The sequence below is a fragment of the Bacillus rossius genome, chromosome 3, assembly GCF_032445375.1.
Source record: "Bacillus rossius redtenbacheri isolate Brsri chromosome 3, Brsri_v3, whole genome shotgun sequence".
In the NCBI taxonomy this organism is placed as follows: Eukaryota; Metazoa; Arthropoda; class Insecta; order Phasmatodea; family Bacillidae; genus Bacillus; species Bacillus rossius.
This window is the reverse complement of record NC_086332.1, coordinates 111208467-111228404: the sequence shown is the minus strand read 5'-3', so window position 1 is coordinate 111228404 and position 19938 is coordinate 111208467. Positions and strand designations below refer to the sequence as shown.

Below are 19938 nucleotides of genomic sequence, written 5' to 3'. Positions count from 1 at the left end.
AGCTCCAGTGAGGAGTGTGGGCAGATATTTTAGTGATTAATGAACAGACATCAAGTGTGGTGTTTTAATTAGTAATATAAATATCAGAAGTAAATAAAAATGTATAAAAATTAATTGGGATATCCTTACAAACCCGGTTTCCCCACTAATAACACTATAAACGGAAACGAACTACTCAGCCGCACTCAGCGTGTTATTAAATGCAGTTTTTAATTGCTTGGCTTCTTCTGAAGCTTTGCACATCGTATGTGTGCCCAAGTAGGTTTAATGGGCTCTTAAACCTATCTGGGCACACGTAAGGTGTGCAGATCGTCAGATGTAAGAGGTCTGTTTTGGAAGAGAATTTAAGAATACTTGAATTACACCTTTATCTTCATTCATCCGCTATATAAAGTTACAGGTACCACTCAGTTATCAAAGTCGTCCTGTGCGCGCTAGTTCAGAGGAGATACCGCAGCGAGCGCCACCACCCTGACTCGACGTGTTGTCGACATGGAGATCATCTGGAACTAGGAGGTGCGATGGCGCCACTCGGCCACCGCAGGGCAGCAAGTTGGAGCCACGCGCCTCGCGCTAAACTTAGCCGCGGCCTCGAGAGGATATTGGCGGGACTCAGCTGCCGTCTGCGCCGCAGGCTACATGCACGGCTGTGCCGCGAGCTATAAGTTTGGTCGAGGCCTTCATATCAACAGGCTCGGTCTCACACGCCATGTTGAATTTTTAATCTTCTCGCCATTACTATTATTTATGGGCCCGGCTACCTGGGCTCGATTCTCGGCTTGTGTCTCGTTCGCGACTACCCGCCTTACACCAATACCCGTATTCTTAAATTAAATTAAAAAAAAAAAAAACACACGGGTAGGCAACGTGACACTCCCAGGTGGCTTGTAGCCTCCGAGCTGCCGACTAGTAAGCGGTACCCCTACTGTTGAATGCTGGGAAGTAGCGTTCGTGTTTACTATTAGGTATATCCACGAGCCGAAGCTGTCAATATGGTGATAATTGTCGTCTTATCAAAAAATATTCAGACGTAAATTTGAGGTTCAGAAACAATCCGAACGATTTTGATAGCGTTATTAAAAGTAATTAAAAATATATACATTTATATTAACTTTGTAACTTAAATAAATTTTACAAGGAAGTGAATACAAGGTGGTTTCCTTTCACTTATGATTTTAGTTTATGATAACTTGTTTTAAACTTAGGTTGTTTCTAGGTTAAAACTTAAAAAAAATAATGGTATTCTACAATAATTCAAAGGACCAGGCACTCACAAGATGACTTATGCCAAGGGTGGCACAAACGTTCCTCCTGCATTCATGCAGCACACCAATGTTATCAGCGCACCTCGTTATGCTGATGTCAATGAAGCCACTTGTTTTCTTCCTTTCAGTCCAACAACACATGGGACTTTAGATTGCACTACAGATAGCCCAGTCTCGTCCACATTGTAAATGCAATCTGGTGTATAGTGATGTTTATCGTATTCCTTATTAAGATTATCGTATTCCTTATTAAGATTATATTTCTTGTGTAAACCCTAGCGCTCTAGCAGCTGACGTTCCTGTAGGTTTCCTCAGTGTAATCTCGTCACTGTGCCGAGCATGGAAATGATCCAGCCAACCTCTTCCAGCCACGCCTTCGCCAAAAGGATGTTTAATACCATTTCTTGCTGCCAGTTGGTAGGCCATGAGTTTGATATCATTAGGAGTTAAACCAAAGAAATTGCCTTCCATCTCGATGATGTACTGGACTAATTGCTTCTCAATATCAATGCCTGGAATTAAAGGAATATATCTAAATATAGAAAACTCGGGAAAACCTGATAATATAATAAACATTTTGTGTAACATAAATAAGGGTGGCTTCAAGAATTTTTGTCTTCTTTTAAACATAAATAAAAATTTGTATGGATAGTTAAAAAAAATAGCCTATAAGAATAATTATAACTGAAAATTTAAAAAAAACTTCACAGAATTGTTAAAATCAAGACAAGCAAAAGCAATACGGATGGGCGTAAAATGATGTATAATACAATGCTTTCATGTTGCTTAAATTTTCCCGTCCTTTCACTGATTAATGTACATTTTGCAATTTTTTAATATATTTGTATATTCGTATACACAATTGTATTTAACATGTAGGTCCTATGGGGAAAATATTTATCTTGCCTTACCCAAAATGGTTTTTCTTCCTGACTTTGTAGAAACTACAGTCTCAATAGTATCTAGTATTCTCATGTACCTATAAAATAAATAAACATTTTTTATTATCACATACAGTAATACAAGTACCATATTAAAACGACACCCAGCATGACACATCAACACACCTGTGAAAACATACGTGCGAGAGTCGAACGTGGCACATACATTTTCGATGCTTTGAGATAACCAAATGACCTGATTTGACAGCTTCAATTACTTTTATCATATGTTCTGTTTTGTATTTTTGTAAGCCTCTAAATTCTTTATTCAACTTCTTTCTTGGCGTCTAAAACAAAACATAAACTTCATAGTGTTATCAGTTCTTACATTTTACAAAGTGGTAGTAATATGAGACACTCTCATATTACTACCATGCTAGTATCTCATATTAATACCTTCTCGCCATTTGCATTTACTGTTTCACACTCAACAGACGATTTAACATATTACTTATTTCAACATATATTTTAAAACTAGAATTCGTAATGAACAACTTACCTTACTTAGATATTCTAAGTTCTGACCTATAGAACTGTAGAATAACACTTGAATATGACGGTGCACAAACTTTCCGCTGAGCCAAACACGAAAACCATCCACTGCACTTCACAACTGCTCCCAGTATGGTGGGTTCTTGTCCGCACGTGCCAGTCGCGCTGTAGTACGTAGTTCCACCGTACCACGACAGATGTCAGTACCATGCAGAGGCCACAACCTTGGCGTCTCATATTTATACCCTATCACATATGTCTACCTCTTCCTCTATATATAAACTTTTGAGTTGACGATGGTTTTGGGCTCTATGGACCATGAAATGGAAAACTATATAACATTTTTCCGAAAGTCGCACCATGATAACGGCTACGATTATTGTATTTATTTGAAATCTAGCTGTTTATCGTCAATGTAAAACCTAGAATTGGCGGCCAATTACGACGTTAAATTTCACTCACTTCCTTGTTGCCACATTTATATTACCTATTGGTTAGCCAAACACAGAATTTTGTACCGATAAAAGTAATTTGAGAAACAATTAAATTCTAATCGGTGGTTATAAGGTTGTTTTTTAAATTGATCACGTGGTAAGAAAACCAAGGCTGTAATCAATCGCACATTGTAAATCCTCCGGCCGATTCGTACGCTCTTTGCCGTTATGTTATGACATGACTATGGACGAGCGAGATGCAGTACTTGTAATGGCATCGTCACTGGCGCTTGTCCGGGAAGCTCCGGCAGCATCGCCTGTCACGTGACCCGGCACCAGGGGACGGTTTCCCGAGACCCGTCGGCCTTGGCGGCAGAGGCACTGAACTCTCCGCGCCCCTTCCGCCGGCGCCGTGGCTCGGCGCATGTGTGCGAGCCTCTCGTTACAGCCGGTCTTCGGCTCAGCGCAGCCACCAACGAGTATTCTGCATTCATTCTTTCTATAGGCCTGTTTAAATTGCAAACTAGTTTTAAATACCTACCATTTTACTGTATGTTAGATTATTTTGGTTATTCCCGTTAAAACTGTATTGACAGTCGATCATCCGGCATGGGTTACTTATTCTCCCTTTAATAGCCAACATTCAGATGTTATCTAGGGGCTAGATGTAAAACCATATGAAAACAATCACCACAAGCACACAGCCAAATGATTAACTATTCGAGATATGTATGTCAAAACGTAATAACTTGGACATTAATAAATTATATCTATTGTGAGTTAGAAATTAACAACATAAACACCAAAACTTATACAATAACAAATTAGAAATTAACAACATATAAACACCAAAACTTATACAATGACAACATATAATTGACATAACTTAGGAAACCACAACCTAAAAATATCGTAAAAAAATACAACATAGAAATGTCATTCTTAAAACATAACTTAGAACTTTCATGACTTAGAAACAGAACTACCATAACTTAAGAAATCGCAGCTTACAAACAAAATAACATAGGCAATTATAACTTATAAATGGCGTAACTTAGAATATATTAACATAGAAAATCCGTAACTTAGGAAATAATTTTTTTTAACTTAAATCATATAAAAATATCTAAAATAAAGTGTTACAATGTATGTCATAACTTAGAAAATAACATCATACAAATGTCAACTTAGAAAATCATAGCTTATAAATGTCATGTTAGAAACACACACTAAGAGCTGTGATGACTTGGCGATCACGTGTAGTCACACGGCACGGATGCGCCGCGCCAGCTCGATGCACGCGGCCCAGCAGCAGGTGCGTGGCGGGATGAAAGTGAAACAGGAGGTGACTGGACGCGGTCCCACGTGCGGCCAGCCACTCTCTTCGCTCGCCGGGAGGAAGTTGTAGAGGTGGTCGACCCGGCGCGTCCTTGACCTCGGCGCCGCGCGCGTAACCAGTTCGAGCGGCGGCCGCCGGGTCAGCGGAACACCGGGCCCGACACTTTCCATCGTGGCCCGCTGCAGTCACACGGACATGTCAAATATAACTCGCAAGATATTTACTTTCTACTACGTCTGCGGTTTTCATAATGCACGGAAATGTAACAAGTGACAATCAGTCAGATTGAATTTCACGATTATTAAAATTAATTCGATTGAGAACATTTTAATTGACGAGAACATAACCCGTATGTATTTACATATGTAGTAAAAATAAATCAGAAAACAATATTACTGCAGTATATTTTCTTGTTCTTGAAATAATTTTTAACGTATTGTTACGAGGCTGCCCGAGACGAAGCACGCCAGCCAGCCCGGCATGCCACTCTGTGGGATCCCTAGAGAATTCCCCTTCCCTACTCCTTAAGCGGTGTAACACAGACACAAGGACCCTCCATTAGCAGGATTACTTTCTGACAACCAACCTTGTCCCTCCCTCTGCCAACCTTCCCAGGGAGTCCAGGTGCATCTGTGTCGCTCAAGGGTTCGGCAGGTTCCAAGAGCCCTGTCGTGTGAAGTGGTGTAACTGGTATGATATTGTTCTCGTAGCTTCCAGTGTTAATCTGAGGGCTTTTATGACGTGATTCTTCGGAGAGCTACGAGAACGTTCCAATGCGGAACTGGGTTGGTATATATGGCGGTGCCGATCTGCGGCATGTGGCGATACCGGCGAATACTTGGAGGATGCAAGGGTGAAGTGAAGAGGGTGAATGGCCTCCTTGGCGAGCGATAGCGGGAGGCGAGCGACGGGCTTCGTGTTCGAAGATCGGAGCATCGAGGACTGTGACGCTGCACGGCGGACGATATGGCAATGCGAGGTGCGTGGTAAGAGACGAACAGTAGAGAGAGCCACTGTCGAGTCTAGCAACAGTGGACTTATGAAATTGTGATTTTTATGTGGACAGTCACTTAGATTGTTGTAATTTAGGGGGGGGGGGAAATGTGTACATAGAAGTTGAGAAATAAAACTCTAATTATGGACTATGCTATCGGACCTATGTTCTCACACTTGTAACAGTGTTTAAAACGTAAAATAACATTACTACTTTGGCAAAATACTCGGTTTCTATTGGCCGCACGGAGTAAAGTAAACGGAAGAGCTGGGAATTGCGGAGCTAATCCGCACAGGCCCGTGTCATTCTAGATACTTTGTTCTGTGAGATACGTCTCCGTTTACGTGATCCGTCTCGACTTCCGTGTCATTTTAGAACTGATCTAAAGCCTTGCCCACACAGAAAGCTTCACTATGTTCGCAATGTTCGCTATGTTTGCGATGGTCACTATGTTCGCTGCGCCAGGTGGCCAGACAGGGTAGTCTAGTTTGCGATGTCGGAAAGACGCATGCCGTGGGATTCGAGTAATGATTCCGACGATGATAATATTCTGCTGGCTCTCACAGTATGTAAACGCAAAAATAAATGGTTTCAAGAATTTAATACAAAAATTTAAATAATTTAAATAATTTAATTAATTTTTTTAAAAAGTTGCTTGTGAAGACACCAAATTAATGGATTATTTCAGAATAAATTCAACTCTGTTTGATAGCATCCCCTTGGAATCAAATCCCAGGCATTGTCCTACATATCTTGTCTTCTATATTCTTCCATAGATTTATTCCATAAACATGGATATTTACGTAATCTTTTAATTAACTTTTGAGCCATTCCCCCTCAATTTAGGCAGAAAGAAAATATGTCGGGTCACCATCATGGATTTGCTTTAAAAAATTACAGCAGTTACAACCAGTGGAGACAAGACGCGTGCTAAAATGATTTCGCCCCAAATTTTTTTTTACCCATGTTATAGCCTTTTGAAATAGGTTCAAAACAGGAAAAGGTGTAAAAAAGCGCGTTTTTCAAATGAGTGGCATTTCAAAACTATTTAACGGATTCTATTATTTTTTATTTTATTTTGTAGCTATTATATTGAACTACGGAGTGGCATAGTTCCAGTTAGCCATATGACAATATCTTTAAGGGGGGAAAACTCAAAAATTTGACAAACATTTTAAATTTTTCTGGAGTTTCAAAAAATGATTTAATGGAATAATCAATTTTCATAAAAAATAATTATGTTTTGTTGGTCTCTAAATATGAGATATAATTCGTAACTGGTTCTGAAATTGGGAAAACCTTGGGAAATATTAAGGGGGAGTCCAAATTTCAGATTCTTAAGAAATGTTTTTTGAGTAATTGTCAATATAAAATGGCACTTTTGTAAAATTTTGCAAAATTTAAAGATTAAATGTTAAGATAAATGATAAATGCATCATAGAATTGAAAACAATTTTTTTTGTAAAACTACTGTAATAGGTCTACAATTTGCCAGAATTACTTTGTATGCAAATTGATTGTTCCATGTAAAATGTTTTTTGAAAATCCAAAAAAAAAAAAAAACTTTTTGTCGAATTTATGGGTTTTTCCCTCTTAAAGATATTGTCATGGGGCTCACTGGAACTATGCCACTCTGTAGTTCAATATAATAGCTACAAAATATAAAAAAATCAATGGAATCCCTTTAATAGTTTTGAAATGCCGCTCATTTGAAAAACGCGCTTTTTTTTCCCACCTTTTTTGATTTTTAACCAACTTTTTTTGGGCGAAATCCTTTTAGCACACTTCTTTTCTCCACTGGTTGTAACTGCTGTAATTTTTTAAAGCAAATCCATGATGGTGACCTGACACGCTCCTGCCTGAATTGAAATCGGATGGCTCTTTTTCTTCGACTTGACAGTTTAAAGCACAATACTGAGAAGAATTAAACTTCATAAAAAGCAAGCGCAGAAGTACAGCACAATTCCGCGCGAAAACAGTTAATTTTGTTTATCTGCACATGCGCAAAGTCAGCGACGTTTAAGAAAAATAACTGAGAACCAAACACCTGGCGATGTCGCCAACATAGCAACATAGAAACATAGCTAACACAGCTTTGTGTGGCCAGTGACACGTGAGATGCAGCTGGCAATATTTTACTAGCGTAGCGAACATCGCGAACATAGCGCCCTGTGTGGCTGTAGCTTTAGGGTGACATTGGCGACATTGGCAACACTAGCAAGGGCATCGCCTGCCTTGCAGTCTCTACTCACCAAGCACCGAACTGACCTGCACTTAGAATACTATGGATCAAATATTCCATACCTTAAAACGCTCGTGACTACACTCGTCTTAAGCCTTTTCACTGAAAGAATAAATGTTAATAACGAAACCATAAAACGAAACTACCATAAGAAGGTGCAATTGCTCTTAAATTCTATTCTCAGACAAATCATTTTAGGGCCTCATTTACATAGCGTCGGGGAAAAAACATGCAAATTAAACTACTCAGGATATCACAGTTGTGTCTGTTTACAAAAATCATTTAAGAATTCACTGAGAGCAAATCAGTAGTTCTATCTCCTCATTTAGTTTTAGACTATATTTTTAAAAGAGAGAAAGGGCTAAAACTTGCGTTTTCAGAATAATTTTTATGCACGAAACATCCGGTACAGATTCTTAAAAGTACTCAAGGGACTTGCATTACATGACCTTGACCTTGACCATAAATCTTAAAATCTTTAAATTTTAGCTTAAAATGCCCAAATAGAACTTAGAAATTATGTTAAAAAATTTTATTTATTAATATAATATTTTAATTTTAATAAAATATAGAAATAAAACCGCATGTACGCCATTGAGATCGGTGGTACTGGGCACGATTATCGTCGAAGTCAATTAAAAAAATGGCAACAGGTCCTTCCTTATAGAAGTCCTCAATCAGACTGACCCCCCATCACTAATAATACCAAGGCATATAGTACTTCTGTCAGTGTAATGTGATGACAGCCATGTTTTCGTCTGCTAGTGTGCGCTTACACCATATCGATTGATTAATTATCCGCGAGAGCTCACTACGTCAATCACCAGACAGTCAACTATCGTAGCGTTCACCCCTTAACAGCCATCTTGGCCGTCGTGAAAATCCATAATTTCCACTAAAAAAATATTTCAAAAATCATAAAAGAATACTTATAAATATATTGATTCGATCGAGTTTTGGCCGATGTATAAAAAGTAATTTAGGTTCAAAAATATTTATTTAATTAGGTATTGCTTCAATTAAGTATTTTACCATATAAGTCTAGGTTTTTGGTGCAAGAAATAAAACAACAAATTTTTTACAAATAATATTTATTATGTAAGTTCTACTCCAGTATCACTTTCCTTGCTTTGTCAGACCACTATTATGCAGAATATTTGTTCAGTGAGTAGTTTGTTTGTGCTCATTGGAAATCGATCCTCATGGCTAAGTATCCACATACGCTACCTTTTTCCTAGTATTCTTCCTTTCGTGACATGTTTTTAGTGGCATCATTTACAGTCTCTTGTACATCGAACGATAGGTAAAGAGCTGTATAATCAATCGACATTCAATGAATCGGGTCTTAAATAATTGTTTATATATATTTAATTCCTGTAATTAATAGTTTAATATTGCGAGAAAAAAAAATGATAATGTAAAATACGTTTTCAGCGGGAATTAAACCCGAGTTGGTAGATTGCCAGGCTAAGTGTTTGACCACTGCACCAAGCCAGTGACTTAACGACAATTGAAAAAAAAATGTTTTATAAATATACTTTAAAATCTTTAAAAAACATTTTCTTGCTTCGTAGGGCCCTCTCAGGTGAGGTATTTTAGGACGTTGAAAATGATACCTTTCTGATGTTACTCGCATATTTTAAGGCAAATCGGTGAGCCCCGACTTAAACCCTTTCCTTAGTATGATTTCAACTTTTACTGGTTTTGCAGCTTACCATTATTTTTTATTTTAACCGGGTCGTTAGATAGGTATGAAAACGAAAAAAAAAAAAATATTAACGGTTTTAAGCCGTAACCTTCATTACAGCTAGGCGCAATAGAAGAGCGAGGCATTCACTCTCACCACTTCAACTTAACTAACAAATGCGGGAAAATTTTAAAGCATTTGTACAGATTAGGCATTTACCAAGCACCCAAACGAATGAACAAATAGTAAATTGAGAAAAAAATTAAAACAATTGAGACGGAATTAGGAATAATATAATATATTTTATATGAAACTCCCATTCAACACAATGTTAATGATGGGGTCAACTACTACTAGCGCCGTTAGTTCGCAGGCCGCCGCACAGTAGGAGAAAAGCCCAAAAACCTGGCCAAAACCCCAAAAAATAAATTTTCGAAATAGGGTCAGTTGAGTAGTCATTCAGGTAGAGGACTAGTAACTAAATTCTATTGTGGAAGGGGAAGCCCTTTAAGTGTATACCTGCGCCGCAGCGTCAGTTGGCAGCTAGTGTTCGTGAAGAGTGTACGTGTCACGCGCTGAACAGACGAAAATAACGCTGACTTCAAAAACCCATAACTTTAAAGTGACGGGTTTAATTTCAATTCTGCAACATGGATATGACTTCTGGAGGTATGTAGAACATGTTTTTACATCGGTTGAATCTAAAGTTTATGTATAAATGATTGAAATGTAGTATAGCCTTCGGCATAAATAAAATTGAATAATTTTGAAAACTTATATTTTCAACGGTCCGAAAAGTTATATATTTTGTCACATTTTGCAAAGCTCCTAGTCTCGGCCTTTAGTTTAATGTATAAGCTTTCGAAATTTACAAGAGTTACCTGCGGAAAACGTGCGTCTTGTCCGTTATGATTTTTTTCGCATCGTGCGGTAGCCGAGCGTGCACGCGGCACTATTGAGCAGCCTCTGCGCCTCTACCTGAGAATGGGTGAAGTAGCATCATAACGGACAAGACGGCTGTTATACGCTTGAAATAAATTATTTTAATATATATGTATGTGTATATATATATATAAAGTTTCTGTGATTGAATTGTGATATATACGTATGCATATATATATATATATATATATATATACATATTAAAATCAACCACATAAAAATGTCTTAAATATGAATGAAATGTTATAACATTCAAATAAAATATTTGAATATACATATATTATATAGTAAGCAAAGCTTTCTTTTAACCAAATCCATGTCAATATTTTCTGTCTAATTTTTTTAAAATGATTTCAATTATTGCGGTTATTTATTTGGTAAAATAATGTACATTGTTCAGGTTTTTGTATTAATTGAAAATTTTATCTTTTCCTTTAACACCAATTTTCTACAATTTTATGTCTTTATTACAGGATCCGGTTACAAAGAATTGGTGCTGACAAGGAAAGAAGTATTTCTGATAATCAGCGAGCATTTATCCGATAAATTCGCTTCCTTGATCGAATTTATGGTAGAAAAAATTTCCAAGGACACGGGACGTACAGTTGTAGTGCCTGAGGACTCGAAACAGACTTTTTCGATACTCTTCAATCAAATGAGAACGAGGTGGCAACAAGCTCACAGAAAATCCTGTGTATTTTTCAAGAATAACGGTGAATGGCTTAGCAAGCAGGTATGTTTTGCCGCACCTACAGACACTGTAGTAACAAGCCCGGGTAATACGGGCGGCCGCCCGTCCCTTGAGTTTACAATGTCCAGTGAAAGATCTAAACGAAGGAAGACCCAAGATATTCGTACATCGTTCAACTCGGTCGAGTTAGCATACGCTACTCAGATGAGCCTTCGCTCTTCAGGACAATCCGACGCCGCAAAAGTTATTAAGGACGTAACAATGACGAGTCCTTTAAGAGCTTCCAAGTATCGTAAAGCTTACTCAGCAACGGATGAAATTACTTTATCCGAAGAGGCTGCACTTTCCGCTATGATTGAATATAAATTCTCCAAGAGTACTTACCAGGGAATGAGAAGATTAGGGAAGGAAAATAACTGTAAGCTATATCCGTCTTACGAAAAAGTGATGAAAGCAAAAAAGCGTTGTTATCCACCACGTGATGCAATCAGGATTACAGAGAGTAGTGCAGAAGTCCAACTACAGGCACTATTAGATCATACAGTTGAACGTATTTTACTCGTCCAAAATGTACTCATTCAAAGATTGACTCCAGATAATGTTCGTAAAATGGACTTGATTTGCAAGTGGGGTTGCGATGGAAGTTCTGGGCAAAGTGAATATAAGCAGACGTTCAGTGATGACAGCAAATCTGATGCGCATGTATTCTTTACTTCAGTCGTGCCATTACAACTCGTGTGTTATGATCAACAATCGAAGGAAGAAATAGTTGTTTGGAAGAACCCCAGACCCTCGTCTCCACGATTTTGTAGACCGCTTAGACTTCTGTTTCTACGCGAAGACACAGAGTCAACACTTAATGAAGTCCAAATTGTTGAAGAACAAATACAGTCACTTCGTCCATTCGAAAGTGTAATAGATGGAAAAGAAATCTCCGTAATGTACAAGTTGTTGTTCACCATGATAGATGGTAAAGTTTGCAACGCTGTATCATTGACGAAATCTGCTCAACGGTGCTATTTGTGTGGAGCAACCAGCAAAGATTTTAATGCCATCGACACTGTATTGTAAAGGGAAATCAATGAAACAAATTTGAAGTTCGGATTGTCGACGCTGCACGCGTGGATACGGTGCTTCGAGTATTGCTTACACGTGTCTTACAAACTCGGCATTAAAAAATGGCAATCTCGAAGTGCCGAAGAAAATAAAATTACCCTGGAACGCAAGAGGGCCATTCAAGAAGGATTCAAGAAGCAATTGGGTCTAAATATCGATCGCCCAAAGCCTGGATACGGCAGCAGCAATGATGGCAACACAGCTCGGCGATTCTTTGAAAATTCGACGGTTTCCGCTGCGATAACGGGGGTCAACGAAGAAGTTATTAAACGCTTGTACGTAATCCTACAAGTTATATCGTGTGGCCACGAGATAAACTGTGAAAGATTTGAACAGTATGCTATTGAAACGGCAAGAAAGACCGTTGCATTATACCCTTGGTACTCCATGCCTACTTCGGTGCACAAACTATTAATTCATGGTCCAGTGATAATAACTCATGCTCTATTACCAATCGGCCAATTATCCGAAGATGCTCAGGAAGCTCGAAACAAAGACATCAAACGATATCGAGAAGATTTTGCGCGAAAAAGTTCCAGGGTTAAAACTATGGAAGATGTTTTTCATCGGCTCTTAGTTACTTCTGATCCGTACATTTCAAGTGTCAGAAGACTACCACAGAAGAAGCTGAAGAGTTTGTCGCCGGAAGCTGTAGCGATGTTGATCGCTCCTAAAGTGACTGCTGTAGCAGACGCATTTTGCGCAGAGATTGAAGCCGTGCCGGGAGTTGTAATAGATACAAACTCGGATAATGATTCTGACTCCGACTCAGACTCCGATTACGATTTTGATTAAGAATAAAATATTCTATTTTTGAAACGTTCCGTATGTATTTTGGAAATAAAAATAATAATTGCGTAGAATACACTGTTCACGTTTATTTTATTATGATGATTTTTTTCAATATATTAATGTATCTATTTAGCAGGATACTCGGCCATTTTGTTTATAACAATTTGCTGTAAGCTCTTTGTTGCAAGTTATAAACAATAGATATCGGATTGGTAATCAGCGACCTTGAAAACCCGTATATACCAATTTTTGTCAACATCTGGTAACTTTTTAACGTTCATGTCGGCCATATTGGATCGGCCATTTTTTTTACGATAATTTGGCTTGCGGATTCGTAATCAGCGACCTTGAAAATCCGTAAATACCAATTTTTGTCGACATCTGGCAACTTTTTAACATTCATGTCAGCCATATTGGATCGGCCATTTTGTTTACGATAATTTGGCTTTCAGATTCGTAATCAGCGACCTTGAAAACCCCTGTAAGCCAATTTTCATTCCCGTCAAAGGTCATTTGAGGTTTTGGCCAGGTTTTTGGGCTTTTCTCCTACTGTGCGCCGCGAGCTTCACTAAGCCGATGAGACACGCAGAGGCAAAGGATAGGAAGTTGCCAGACCTATCTATATGACCGTGGTCCTCATTCAAACTTCTTACCGCGGAGGAACTTCTTCATGTGTGTAACGTTTTCATGGGTGTAATTACTTCATGGGTCTAACTCAGGGGTTCCTAACCTTTTGTGGCCCATCTCCCCTTTCTGGAGGTTGACTAACACCTATCGCCCCCTTTTTATTTTCATTGTATGCGTAATTTTAATTTGAAGTAAAGTGTAAATAATAAAGCCGTTTGATAATTTCAAACCCTTTTATTTCCGTATATAAAAACAACCAAATCAGTTTTATCCGGTCACTCTTAAAAAATAATAAAATGTACATTTTTACAATTTTTTTTAAGAACAAAGAAGTAAAATAATTAACTAAGAATATTGACGTGCATTTAAAAAAAAACAGGAGTACATGTTTTAATTTTTAAATTGGAATCTGGACAAAATTAAGAAAGTTGACAGATAAAATTTGAAAAAATGAATGAAAGTTTGAAAACTTAGTTATTGTTTTATTTTACCTTTTCAATGGCTGCCTTGTGCTTGGTGGATTTCAGTTAAAGCTTGAATATCCGGATTTATGTTCGTCAAGTTCAGGCGCAAGTCTCCTTTGAGGCAAACGTCCAACTTATTTCTTTGTTTTGTGAGGAACTGGACAACATAACTAAATCCTTTTTCAACTAAATATGTTGAAGGGAACGAGATGGGAAGTGGTTCAGTTTTTCCTCACAGTTGTGGTTAAGTGTCCATACGCTTCACCCATGCTAACTCGTAACCGCTCTGCTTGCAAATGATTTTCGCCTCACTGTCATACCTTTAGATATAGAAACTCCGTCTGCAAAGAGTTATCAAGCTTATCCACAGCTTCAAACGAGAATGGTTCTAGAATCCAATCCGGAATTTGTAACTTGGTAAAATCTTCAAAACTTGATTCCATGTCAGTTTTTAACTGGTAAAGGTGATCAGTAAAAATTAGGATTTTGTCTTCTGGGAGTTGAGGAGTCTCGTTATCTGACACTGAACACTTTTTAAGGGTCAGAAAATGAATCAGCTCTTTATGACTAATATTTACCTTGTGAATACCAAACTTGGCGATGAATGATTAAATAATTCCTTTGGCCTTGATAAGATTCATCTTGTTTCCTTGTAGCCTTATACTGACTTCGTTCATTTTTTGAAAAAATCTGTAAGATACGCAAGTTACAACTTACGTTGCTTCAAATTCTCACTTAAAACAGGGTAAGACGTGTCGAGAAACTCAGTAACCGTGTCAAATAATTCGAAGAAACGGCGCAAACAGTTTTCTTTGGAAACCCACCTCAGAAGCAAGTAGAAGTAGAAGCAAGCGTTCTAATTCCTCATCATTTTCATGGCAAAGTTGTCGGAACAGACGGTCATAGAGAAAATTAGTTTTGATCTTGTTGACACCAGCAATAACCTGTTGTAGGGTTTCATGCAGGACACCACTCAATTTTTTCGCAGCTAAGTGTTGATGATGAATGACACAGTGAATAGTGATGACCTCTGGCATTTCTTTCTTAAGATGGGCTAGAAATCCAGCATGATGACCTGACATGGCAGGAGCACCGTCTGTTGCGCAAGCGCTCACGACTGTTAGGGAAATCTCTTTTTTCTCAAAATAATCTTGTACCACTTTAAAAATCGACGATCTCTCGTATCAGTGATCAAAGTTCTAGCAAACATAATTTCCTCGGTAATTTCCTTTTGTTCATTGATAAACCTGACATAAGCTTATAACATTGTTTTGTTATAAATCACAGTTGATTCATCAATCTGCAATGCAAACGTACTTTTTTTTTCTACAAATTGGTGAGTTTGGATTTAAATTCCTTGGCCATTTCAATTCGCCTAGAAACAGTATTTGCTCAAAGGAACCGATTGACTTATCTTATTACTAGCCTAGAATGATTTCAACAATTTTTTTGGTAGCCGGTAAAACAAGAGTTTCGCCAATTGTGTGAGGTTTACCACATTTAGCGATCAATAAAGACACCTCGTAAGAAGTAAGAAGACCTTTGTCAAGATCGGTTGCTCGTTTTTTAAAATAATTCACTCGCATTAGGCGGTTTATAAGCTTTAAAGTTGAAAATAACTAAGTTCTTTACTCACTTTATCACTGTGTACTTTTGATAAATGATTTTTCATTCGCGAAGGCTTCGTGGCTTCATTACTAGTAAATGTTTTATCGCACAAAATAAAGTGTGGAAACTGCACATTTTGCGGTGACGCGATAAAACTGAATTTTAAATTCTCAGCTGCGTATTGACGACACTTCTTTTTTGAATCAATTGTGCATGAACTTCTACACTTCAAAACAAATGCACAAAAACAGAAAAGACGCGCACAAAAACTGATGGTGAGGCACACAAAGGCTAGTGAAGACCAGTATATATATTCAAAGGTGAAGACTGAAGACGAATGTAGGTCAATGGCAAGTGTGTTGTGATGGTTGGAGGGGAAGGGTTTGAGTCACCAGGCGGCCGCGCTGAGCAACAACTGGCGGGGACTGTGGAGCGGGGTGAGTGCAGTGAACTCGCCGGCTGAGAACAGCCAGTGACTCGTGCTACCCGGCAACTTATACTGTACAGTATTATTTTAATTTTTCCCCCTTTGAATACTCATCGCCCCCCACTTATTTATTGCCCCCCTGATAACCCAGATCGCCTACTTGAGGGCGATCGCCCCCATGTGGGGAACCACTTGTCTAACTTCATCATGGGTGGAACTTATTCAGATGGAAATCGGAAGTAGCTTGTTGCTCCTCCACAGTTGACGATGTAATCCCTAACGCTTTTTGACCGGTGACTGATTAACGTCATGGGATCGTGGAATCACGATAGCTTGCATTGCGCCCAGACAGAAGTGCCCTCTAGTTACCTTTTTTTAGTAAATAATTTCATTTTTACTAATTATTTTCCTACTTAAAAATTGGCATGTGCGTTACTTATTGATACGCTCTCGTATTTACCGAACTTAATATCTAGGTTCATTGAACTAACTACCCATGATTTTATAGTTGAATACTTTAAAAATGATACAGAAATTAACTAAAGATACACTTCTCCGAGTCCAATGTGTTATCTTGTAAGTTATATCTTCATGTTAGTTTATATGCTTCTCAGTAATTAAATCTCAATCATTAATCAAATAATAGTCAAAAATGATACATGCATTTGAGATTGTCGTCTATCCAAAACGGTAAAGGATCTTCTCCTGGGATAGTACAAATGAATTTAAATGCGGCAACAGCAGGCAAAATAAAATTATCAATTCAAACATTCATCAGTATTAACCACCGGCGATTACTTATATGAACGACAAGATTTAGAATTTCAAACCAGTTGGATTCTACATTTTACACCTAAATGTAACATCGACACTTCATTAACATAAACGCACTGGATATGCTAGGATATGTGTTCCTGTGGACTGCAGCTCTGGCCCCTGACCCGGGAACCACGAGAAGGACGAGCCTCCGCGGCACGGCGCCAACCAGCCCGGCTACACTCGTGTCACTGCTGTTAGCTCACGATTCTGTTCTTATGTATGTGGCACAGTCGATAGCACAACTATTCATTGATTCCTCCACACTGTTAACGTGGATATCTTTCATAAGAATCAGACATACTATTTTGTCCTTTACTAGCGATTCACAGTTCACGTAGGAATATTCAGAACACGACGCGACGAATGTTATATATGTAGGGGAGAGTTGGGTAAAACAGGGTAGTTGGGTAGAACGGGGTACCACTGTTATTTTCCGTACACGTGGTGCTATCTGTGTGTACGTTTGGTAAGTTACTCCTCTATACGTCGTCACTAGAGTGAGGTAGTATGAAGTGTCGCACAGTATTCTTTCGTGCGTAATAATGGAAATTACAAATTTATGAAGTTTCACTAAAATGTTTAGCGTGTATTGGCTATACAATATTTAATCAGTGGTTGCAGATATATTTTATGGTAAGTTGTATTCAAGTAAAGTATTATATTTGCTATGTTGTGCCATAGTAACCGATGTAATTGACGGGTGTTAAGATTTTCTGTTGTCTTTTTGCTTGAGAACCTGCATGTAGGGTAAAACAGGGTACACAGGTAATGGGTAAAACGGGGTAGTACCTCGTTCTGTCCAACCAGTTTCCTGTTTTAATCATCTTTTCGATCAATTGTGCAAATGACTTTTAAAATTAAAAACAGTTTTGTTATGCATACTAAATGTTATACAGAGTTACCTACAGTACATTTATACAGTCAACCAAAAGTCTTGTATCGGTGAGGAAAAAAATTGGAAACGTAAAAATGTTGTAGGCCCATGTAATTAAATTGTAATTTGACTTTATCTTTTTTTCTATTTTTAAAAATAAAAACCATGCTCGAAAAAACCATGTCGTCCTATTGTGTTTTCCCCCCACACTGCACCCATAGGTTGCAGCCCTTAGATGTTTCCTTCATGTCCCCATTGATGCAGTATTATAGTGATGAAGCAAGGAAATGGGTTCGTTTACATCCTGGACGTCCCATTACAATTAACCAGATCGGGAAACTCTATGGCGCTGCATTTATGAAGGCCGCTTCTATGGAAACTGCGGTAAATGGTTTCAGAAGAACTGGAATATTTCCCCTTGATGCAAGTATCTTCCCAGATTGGATGTTTTAGCCAGCGGCAACAACTGACCGAGCTAACTCCAGGCCTTCAGAACCGAGTGGAAATGACACTGTCGGTGATATTCCACTGACTGCTGCAACAACTGACCGAGCTAACTCCAGGCCTTCAAAACCGAGTGGAAATGACAGTGTAGGTGATATTCCAGTGACTGCTGCAACAACTGATCGAGCTTACACAATGCCTTCAGAGTCCCATGGAAATGTCAGTGTTGGTAATATTCCTGGGACATCTGGTTTGGTATCTTCACCAACTGAATCTCGTTTAGGCCTATCTGATAAAAACAATCGAAATGCTTCATCAAACAGTAGCTTCACAATTCCACCGACTACAGTGATGCCGATTTCCCATGTCAAAAGGAATCCTGCAGAAGGAAGAGGACGACGACGTGGCAAGGCAGCTGTGCTGACCGACTCGCCATATAAGAACGAACTAATTATTATTTAGTCAGCTTCACCAAAATCTTTAAAAAGGAAAAATTCTGGTGTGTCTAAATCTCAAAACAGTTCTAAAACACATAAGAATAAAGAAGACAGCAACAAATCCATACCAACAGTAACTTTGCGTGTGTCTGATGATGATGACGTTCCTTGCATTTATTGCGCTGAACAGTTCTCCACTTCAAAATCAGCCGAAAGTTGGGTGCAATGATTAAAGTGTCATTCTTGGAGCCATGAAGGATGTGCTGGTGTAGACACAGATGACTGTAGGCCATTTGAATGTGATTTCTGCCAGTTTGGAATAAAGACTCTGGCCTTATTTTGTGTTCTGATGGGCCTACTATGCCATATTAGGCTAATTAAACAATCATATGTTTTGTCAGATATTTGGGTTCACCGCATATGCAAGTTTGTATTATACATAGTAAGATTATGCTTTTAGACTAACCACTTCCTCAAAATTAACAGTGTTGTGTTATTGTTGTTCAAACAATGTTTGTGATTTTCCGCAAACCAATGTTTTTGTGAAGTTTTACTGCAAATACAGAGGAAAATGTAAGGTGAAGGCTTATAATTGATTTTTTTTTAAATTCTCATATTTTTACTGACATTTGTATTTATTTGTCATACTACATGTTGTTCAGAATTTTTTATAGTGCACATGTAAAATCATTTTAAAAATCTGCTTTCTGTACCCCGTTTTACCCAACCAGTTGGGTAAAACAGGGTAGTGTGCATACATTCAAATAAATAAATATCTCTGCAAGAATAATATTTCAGAAGACACGGTACTAGTTGCAGAATTAAACTCACATTCTAATCTACGCATGCTGATGTTTTCAGACAGATACAGCAATATTAAAACAATAAATTAAAGCGATTTATACTAAGTACCCCGTTATACCCTACTCTCCCCTACTATTGTTCCTCAAAGGGCTCAAGAAAAACTGTTTATTCCTAACAGTTGGTTGTCGGTATATGTTATCAGCTGCTAGATCTTTCAACCAAATCAGAATGGTTCTTTCCAAACTAATGTCTATTTTAAAGTAACTACAGATACTATCAAAACCATTACTAACACTTATAAACTGTTTACATTACAATTTAGAAAACAAAATTATTACCTCCTGTGAGTAGTTTTAAAACTCGATAAGAAATTAAATAAAACATATACTGCAAAATATAATTTTAGACATTAAGTGCCGGTTGACGACCTCCCGTTAAATTCGAAGGATAGCAAACAACAGTTAGTTAACCTCCGGTTGAAAAACGAATAGTGTTTTAC

At 38.1% G+C, this 19938-nt stretch overlaps 1 protein-coding gene and 1 long non-coding RNA gene across 3 annotated transcripts in view; one reads left to right on the top strand and one right to left on the bottom strand.

Annotated features, from left to right (window-relative positions):
• Nucleotides 1-19938, top strand: part of LOC134531133 (protein turtle) — a 423117-nt gene that overhangs the window by 13298 nt on the left and 389881 nt on the right. The window lies entirely within an intron of this gene.
• Nucleotides 1157-2832, bottom strand: LOC134531137 (uncharacterized). Its single transcript, XR_010074947.1, has 4 exons — nt 2706-2832; nt 2333-2493; nt 2177-2244; nt 1157-1777 (listed from the first exon to the last, which is right to left on the bottom strand). It is a non-coding gene; the product is annotated as an uncharacterized LOC134531137 (long non-coding RNA).